This window comes from Aegilops tauschii, chromosome 4 (genome assembly GCF_002575655.3).
Source record: "Aegilops tauschii subsp. strangulata cultivar AL8/78 chromosome 4, Aet v6.0, whole genome shotgun sequence".
Lineage (NCBI taxonomy): Eukaryota > Viridiplantae > Streptophyta > Magnoliopsida > Poales > Poaceae > Aegilops > Aegilops tauschii.
The window spans coordinates 28,708,831-28,717,528 of record NC_053038.3 but is presented as its reverse complement, the minus strand read 5'-3'; positions in this window follow the sequence as shown (position 1 = coordinate 28,717,528).

The following is an 8,698-nucleotide window of genomic DNA, read 5'->3' as shown; positions in this document are numbered from 1 at the left end:
AAAGCGATACACTGTTCATTACGCCGGTTTCACCACGGGTCGTTAATGGGCCAAGAGTTACAAAGGGACTCGTATGGGCCGAAAGACGTCATGGGCCATACATGGGCCGGAAGTTACAACGGGCTGGAATCATATTGGACGGTCCAGATGATGCTACTGGGCCTAATACCGTTAGGCCGTAACGGGCTGTGAGTTAGCGGGCTGTAAATGGGCTATATGCGAACATGCCGTTAACAGGCTTTCCGTGGGCCGGCCCGCCACCTTTTGACCAAGTCAAACAGGCCGGCCTTTTCACGGGAATGGGCCTCTGTTGGGCCGTGCCATGTGTCAACGTATCATAGGCGCCTTGTGTCCAATGAGTGGATGACATCTGTCCCAACATTGAGCCGACACGTGTTTCCTCCGGCCAATGATGATTTTACACGTGGAAAATCCCCATTGGTCGGGGCTGTTAACGGGTTATTGGATCCAAAACCGGACCCGGTAGCTTAACGGTGTTCCGTTATGGTGGATGCCACGTGTCGGTCACCCTTGACGAAAGCACTTCTGTGACGCGCGATCTATCGTCATGGAAGTGGACACTTCCGTGATGATAATTTTGGTAATGTCATGGAACACTTCTACGACAGCACAGGTATGACTATCTTGATTTTGTCATAAAATCGTCATGGATGTACATGCATGACAAAAACGCGACCTACTGTGACAAACACGTATCATCACGGAAGTGTATTGTTTTTGTAGTGCATGATGAAAATGTTGAGTGGCTCTCATATGCATTATTGTTGATTTAACCAAGAGCCCATATTACCTTGTCTTCTCCCTTGTATTAAATGCTTGCAGATTCCAGCTTAGTCCAATGCACATGCACTACTATTATTATCCACACCGTTCGGTCGTGCGAGTGAAAGGCAATAATGACGATATATGATGGACTGATTGAGATGAGAGAAGATGGTATGAACTCGACCTATCTTGTTTTTGTAAATATGATTAGTTCATTGTTCCTGATTCAGCCTATTATGAATGAAACATGTTTGCAATGACAATTAGAGATTATAGTTGCGCATGCCATGCTTAATTAGCTAGGAGTTTATAATGGTTTACCTTGCGTGCCAACATGCTATTAAAATGGTTGTGACGTGGTATGTTAGGGTGGTATCCTCCTTTGAATGATTCGAGTGGCTTGACTTGGCACATGTTCACGCATGTAGTTGAAACAAAATCAACATAGCCTTCACGATATTTATGTTCATGGTGATTTATATCCTACTCATGCCTGCACTCAGTGTTGATTAATTTTAATGCATGTTCATGACTGTTGTCGCTCTCTAGTTGGTCGCTTCCAAGTCTCTTTCTAGCCTTCACTTGTACTAAGCGGGAATACTGCTTGTGCATCCACTTCCATAAACCCCCAAGTTATTCCATATGAGTCCACCATACCTTCATATATGCGGTATTTACCTGCCGTTCCAAGTAAATTTGTATGTGCCAAACTCTAAACCTTCAAATGAAATTCTGTTTTGTATGCTCGAACAGCTCATGTATCAACTAGGGCTGTCTATATCTTCCATGCTAGGTGGGTTATTCTCACGAGGAGTGGACTCCGCTCCTCACTCACGAGAAAATGGCCGGTAACCTCCCATGCTCAAATCAAAATAATTGCAAACAAAACTCCCCCAGGATTGTTGTTAGTTGGAGGCACCCGTTGTTTCGGGCAAGCCATGGATTGATGCTTGTTGGTGGTGGGGGAGTATAAACTTTACCATTCTGTTTGGGAACCGCCTATAATGTGTGTATCATGGAAGATATCGAGATCTCTTGGTTGTTATGTTGACAATGAAAGTATGCCGCTCAAAATATTATTTATCTCTATTTCAAAACTCGAGCTCTGGCACCTCTACAAATCCCTGCTTCCCTCTGCAAAGGGCCTATCTATTTAGTTTTATGTTGAGTCATCATCCTCTTATTAAAAAGCACCAGTTGGAGAGCACCGCTGTTATTTGCATCCATTACTATTAATTTATATTGAGTATAACTATGACTGGATCTCTTTTACCATGAATTACAATGTCCAGTCGGTCCTTGATCTTCAGAGGTGATCTGCATTTATGTTTTGCGGTCTCAGAAAGGGCTAGCGAGATACCATCTTGTTATATCATATTATGATTGTTTTGAGAAAGCGTTGTCATCCGAGATTTATTATTATTGCTCGCTAGTTGATTATGCCAGTGATATGAGTAAACATGAGACCTAAATGTTATTGTGAATATGGTTAGTTCATAACCTTTGCTGAAAACTTGAATGTTGGCTGTACATATTTGCAACAACAAGAGAAAACAGAGTTTGTAAAAGTTTTTCTTTATCACTTTCAATTTGTCAACTGAATTGCTTGAGGACAAGCAAAGGTTTAAGCTTGGGGGAGTTGATACGTCTCCATCGTATATACTTTTCCAAACACTTTTGTCCTTGTTTTGGACTCTAACTTGCATGATTTGAATGGAACTAACCCGGACTGACGCTGTTTTCAGCAGAATTGCCATGGTGTTATTTTTGTGCAGAAATATAAGTTCTCGGAATGACCTGAAACTTCACGGAGAATATGTTTTGAATCAATAAAAAATACTGGCGAAAGAATCAAGACTAGGGGGGCCACACCCTGTCCACGAGGGTGGGGGCGCGCCCAGGCGCGCCCCCTGTCTTATGGGCCCCTGAGGCTCCACCGACCTCAACTCCAACTCCATATATTCACGTTCGGGGAGAAAAAAATCAGAGAGAAGGATTCATCGCGTTTTACGGAGCCGCCGCCAAGCCCTAATCTCTCTTGGGAGGGCTGATCTGGAGTCCGTTCGGGGCTCCAAAGAGGGGAATCCGTCGTCGTCGTCATCACCAACCATCCTCCATCACCAATTTCATGATGCACCGTCGCGCATGAGTAATCCCATCGTAGGCTTGCTGGACGGTGATGGGTTGGATGAGATTTACCATGTAATCGAGTTAGTTTTGTTAGGGTTTGATCCCTAGTATCCATTATATTCTAAGATTGATGTTGCTATGACTTTGCTATGCTTAATGCTTGTCACTAGGGACCGAGTGCCATGGTTTCAGATCGGAACCTATTATGTTTTCATGAATATATGTGAGTTCTTGATCCTATCTTGCAAGTCAATAGTCACCTACTATGTGTTATGATCCGGCAACCCCGAAGTGACAATAAAATCGGGACCACTCCCGGTGATGACCGTAGTTTGAGGAGTTCATGTATTCACAAAGTGTTAATGCTTTGGTCCGGTACTCTATTAAAAGGAGGCCTTAATATCCCTTAGTTTCCAATAGGACCCCGCTGCCACGGGAGGGTAGGACAAAAGATGCCATGCAAGTTCTTTTCCATAAGCACGTATGACTATATTCGGAATACATGCCTACATTACATTGATGAACTGGAGCTAGTTTTGTGTCACCCTATGTTATAACTATTGCATGAGGAATCGCATCCGACATAATTATCCATCACTGATCCAATGCCTACGAGATTTTCATGTATTGATCTTTGCTTAGTTACTTTACAGTTGCCACTGTTACAATTACTACAAAACTACTACTGTTACTTTTGCCACTGTTACCGTTACTTCCATATTACTTTGCTACTAAATACTTTGCTGCAGATATTAAGTTTTCTAGGTGCTAATACTTGAGAATATTCTTTGGCTCCCCTTGTGTCGAATCAATAAATTTGGGTTGAATACTCTACCCTCTAAAACTGTTGCGATCCCCTATACTTGTGGGTTATCAGGGTGTAATCCTTTTTGTTCATGTTCTTCGACGAGTCCAAGTAAAGAGTGTGGGAGTATCGAGGGTAAAGGATGATGAGGACGGCACGACCGCCGCTGCGCAAAATAAGTACACCTCAAATTAATTAGCCTCCACCGTGCAAATGAATGATTGAAATCGAAGGAAGGATATCCGCGTGGATGACTTACATCTGATGATAAGGCACGAGAATCGTCTCCTTGTCCTTATTGGCGACCATGAAATCAACGATGTAGTCCCTCGTGTATTCACGGTGCTTTGCGCAGACTGCCAAGAAGCACTCATGCATGAAGTACAGGTCAGCGACACAGATATAAGGTATCTGCTCAATCCCGATGATCACTACTAGGGAAAACCTTATACACAGCATCTTAGCAGTAGCGCTGGACAAAACAGGGCGCTACTGCTACTTAGTAGTAGTGAGTTTAAATAAACCGCGCTACTGCTACTACTTTAGCAGTAGCGCGTTCTGCTAAAGAACGCTGCTGCTATACTTGTACTGGACGCAAATGGCTAGCCCCACTTAGCAATAGCGCGTATGCCCGACCAGCGCTACTGCTACGTCCCTTAGCAGTAGCACATTTCTCTGAAACGTGCTACTACTTACTTACCTTATCCTAGAGCGGTTCACTACACCAGTACCCTCTCACTCACTCTCTCCCTCTCACTCGCTCTTGCCCGCGCCGAACCCGTCGTCCGCCGCCGCCGCGCTGCTCCTCGCCAAGGTACTCCCTCCTCCCCCTCCTCCTTCGGCCGCCCTCCTCCCACCGCCCCTCCCTCCTCCTTCTCCGGCTGCCCCCTCCCTCCTCCTCCTCCGGCCGCCCCCTCCCTCTCCACCCCCCGCCCCCTCCCTCCTCCTCCTTCGGCCACCCCCTGCCCCTCCACCCCCCGCCCCTCCCTCCTCCTCCTCCTCGGGCCGCCCCCTCCCACTCCTCCCCCGCCCCCTCCCTCCTCCGATCCCACCGGCCTCCTCCCCCTCCTCCTCTCTCCTTCTTCCTCCTCCCTCCATCTCTTTTTTTTCTGTTTTTTACTATTGTATAATGTAGTTTTTTACTGTTTTTAGTAAGTGTTTAAAATAATTAGTAAGTAAATTAATAAACTAGTTGAACTAGTTTGGTTTTAGTAAGAACTAGTTGAATTAATAGAACTAATGTATTTTTAGTAAGAAAATAATATAACTAGTTGAACTAGTTTATTTTTAGAAAGAACTAGTTTATTTCTATTTATAGTAAGTTTATTTTTAGTAAGAACTAGTTGAACATGTCACATTTGTTGTTATTTTTTTAGTTTAAGCAATTATTCCCATCGACGTCGATCGACGTCGACGATGCCTACCCCGCATCCTTGTCGTCGATACCCGTCGTTCGCTAGGGTTTTAGTTGTATTAGTGATGTTATATGTATGATACTATTCGGGATGTATTAGTGATAACTTATAGGGTTTTTGTTTTTGCAGAAATCAAGGAGCCCCTCCATCATCCCCGCCGTCATCCCCATCACCGACCCCCTCCGACCTCGAGGTGAGACCAGCCAAATCTCCATGTCAATATTAGTCCTATAAGATATGATGTAGATAAAAACATGTATATCTTGTGTTGCTCAAATAGGATATGTGGTTGCCCAAGTGGCCGGTCATGTTTGCAGGTTACACCTCCGAGTGGCCTATGTTTTGCCGGAGTGTTGATTAATTTCCGTTTCGGCAAATTTCAGGTGCTCGATATGTCCTGTTTTAGCAAAGGTCATGCTGGAATTTTCCGTGAATTATGAACATAGTCAACCCATGATGAATAATAATGATCTAATTTAGTTTTTTAGTACATATATTTAATTGTACAAGTTTAATCTTTGAATTATGAACATAAGAAATGTCGTCGGACGAAGAAGGTCCCGAGGAGTGCTCCTGGTGCGGCGACAACCGGGGTTTCTGCGACTGGCCTCACCTGGACGACGATCGGCGCTTCAGCATTAAGCTCGAGGAGGCCTTTGATTGTGAAATGGTACGCTATGATGCTAAGTGTTTTTTTCGTAATTAAGCTCGACTTCTACTACTTCAACGTGTAATTTTCGTCTTTTAAAATTCGACTAGCTTATCCCATGCCATGCAAGATGCTATGTCTTGGAGAGGATGGGTTTTGAAGATCATGAGAGGAATGAAACAAAGAAAATTAACCTAAGGACCCATCATGGTATGGATTTTGAGGTAAATCTATACAATTTTGAGAGCGTATCCAATTTTGGTTGCCCGGGTTAAGAAGCACTTTGCAAGATGTATGATTTTCAAGAGGGTATGTTTGTCACCATGGATCTTGGTGATCCTGACATCGACCAAGATAATTTGGACATTTGGGTTCTTGTTGATACGCTTCCAATTCTACCACTATGTGAGTTCCTCAAACATAGTTATTAAGTAATATATATTGTTTATTTCAAAATAGTTGACAGCTTATTTCCATTGAAAGCTTATTTTCATTCTTCAAAGAGTGTGCGGAAGATGGTAGACAGAACGAACTACATCGATGGCTCTGAGTTAACTTATCAAGAGAAAATTCATCTGGTCGCATATTGTACTGACATTGAGAATTACAATGCCTTTTATCGAACTCCTCCAAATTATGGTGAATACGTGCCACTAGTGCACATGTTGAACAACGATAACTTCCATGGAGATTTCTTGGTAAGATTTTTTACTATTATGACATCCATGCATCTTTTGCATACTTCTAAAACTGAACTACATTGCTAACTACGAAGTTATTACTATGTTTTCAACAAAAAATCCCGATGGATTGTGTGCCTCATTTGATGTATCAGAATGGTCGCCTAGATGTTTTGAACATACAGCCAGGTCGTCCTACGAATCTCACATGTGCATACCGGATTTCTAAACGGTGAACACATGATAATCAAAGAATGGAAGAAATGTATGGACATTCGTAAGGAGGTTCTTGGAAGCAACATTGTGCGAAAGGCAAGAATTGGAGACAGGATAATCTCCATTCTCCATAATGGAGAGTCAGGGGCTATCTTGTTTTATGCTATTTTACCTAAGATAATATAGTAGGTCCTAAGAGAATGTAGTAGGTCCTATGAGGTACAATATGTTTATGAGAGTTGATGATGATGAGTAGTTGTGATTACGTCTAGTGACAAACTTGTATGTGATGTCTCATTGATGAAAACGATGATCATGAGGAGGTGTTACATGACAATGATGTATTATGATGATAAGTTGTTCATGATATGATGATGATGATGATGATGGTATTTATTATATCATTGGGTGAAAGAACCGTGGATTAGTTTCAAGTGGATGTCCATCCACTTGAAACTAGTCCACTATTCTTTCTCCCACTGATGTAATAACTCATTATGATGTAAAATCATTCTCTAAATTTTTGCGGTATGAAAACTTGTATAAAGGTGTATGAATACAACATGAAACAAAAAAGAAATATGGAATAATAGTAGTAGCGCGTGCTAGGAGAAGCGCTATTACTAATTACCAGTAGCGCTCATTTTAGAAAGCGCTGCTACTAAGTCGATATAGCAGTAGCGCGGTCCAGCCCACGCTACCGCTAACCTTTAGCTGTAGCTCCTTACTAGTAGCACGGTACCCCGCGCTACTGATAGGCTTTAAACACGCGCTACTGCTAGGGTGTTCCCTAGTAGTGGATGTAGTTCATGTACAAGGCATAAAGGCGGGCAAACATAAAATCCAGCATCTTCAAGTTAAACATGTCGAAGATGTAATCGAATCGAAGGAAGAACTTCTCCGCGGGGAATGTGTGGACGTACGACCTTTGCCGCAACACGTTAACCACGTAGAGTGGGTATCCTGGATTTTCCGAAGCGATGAGGCTTTTCTCTCTCCGCAGCACATCGTCATGAAGTCTCCTTAGATCGCCATGTGTGGCCTCTACCGCTGCTTTAGGTAGGATTGGTTCACCGGCGATATGACATTTTGCCGCACCGGGGATAGGTATACGGTCTTGAACCCAAGGCTGCTGAGGCGGCTGGATCATAGAAGCATCTTTGTTGCCTTTAATCGGTCTCTTCCTATGCTTCTTTGCTACCGGAAGGTCATCTATAATACGTTCAGCCTATGGAGGCGGCAATTCGGGCACCGAAACATGACGCTCAAACCCTGAGTACTCATACTGCTGAACCAACAATCCTCCGTCATCATAGGCGCCAGTATTGAGATATTGTTGAGTGTCATCGTCATCCTCATCCTCATCTATGGCGACGTCATCAGCGACTAATGGAGCCTCTTCCTCACCCCATCCGCTATCACCCAGCACGACAGGCGACGCTAATTGGTTAGGTGGGGTGTTGATGTGCATACCTTGCTAAGGCTGCGTGGTCGCACTACACAAAAAAATACACTTCCTTGATGATACGTGTTTGTCGCAGTAGGTCATGTTTTCTGTCATGCTTGTACATCCATGACGATATTATGACAGAATCAAGATAGTCATACCTGTGCTGTTGTAGAAGTGTTCCATGACATCATCAAAATTATTATCATGGAAGTGTCCACTTGCATGACGATAAATCACGCATCGTAGAAGTGCTTTCGTCAAGGGCGGCCGACACGTGGCATCCATCGTAACGGGTCGCCGTTAAGCTATCGGGTTCCGGTTTGGATCCGATAACCCGTTAACAGCCCGGACCAATGGGCATTTTCCACATGTAAAATCATCATTGGCTGGAGGAAACACATGTCTGCTCCTCGGTGGGCCAGATGTCATCCATCGATTGGAGGAGACATGCCTATGATACGTCGACACATGGCAAGGCCCAACAAAGGCCCATATAGGTTTAAAAGGCTGGCCTAGTCAAAGGCCCGTAGTACTTACTCATGTACTAGTGGGCCAGCCCAATAACGG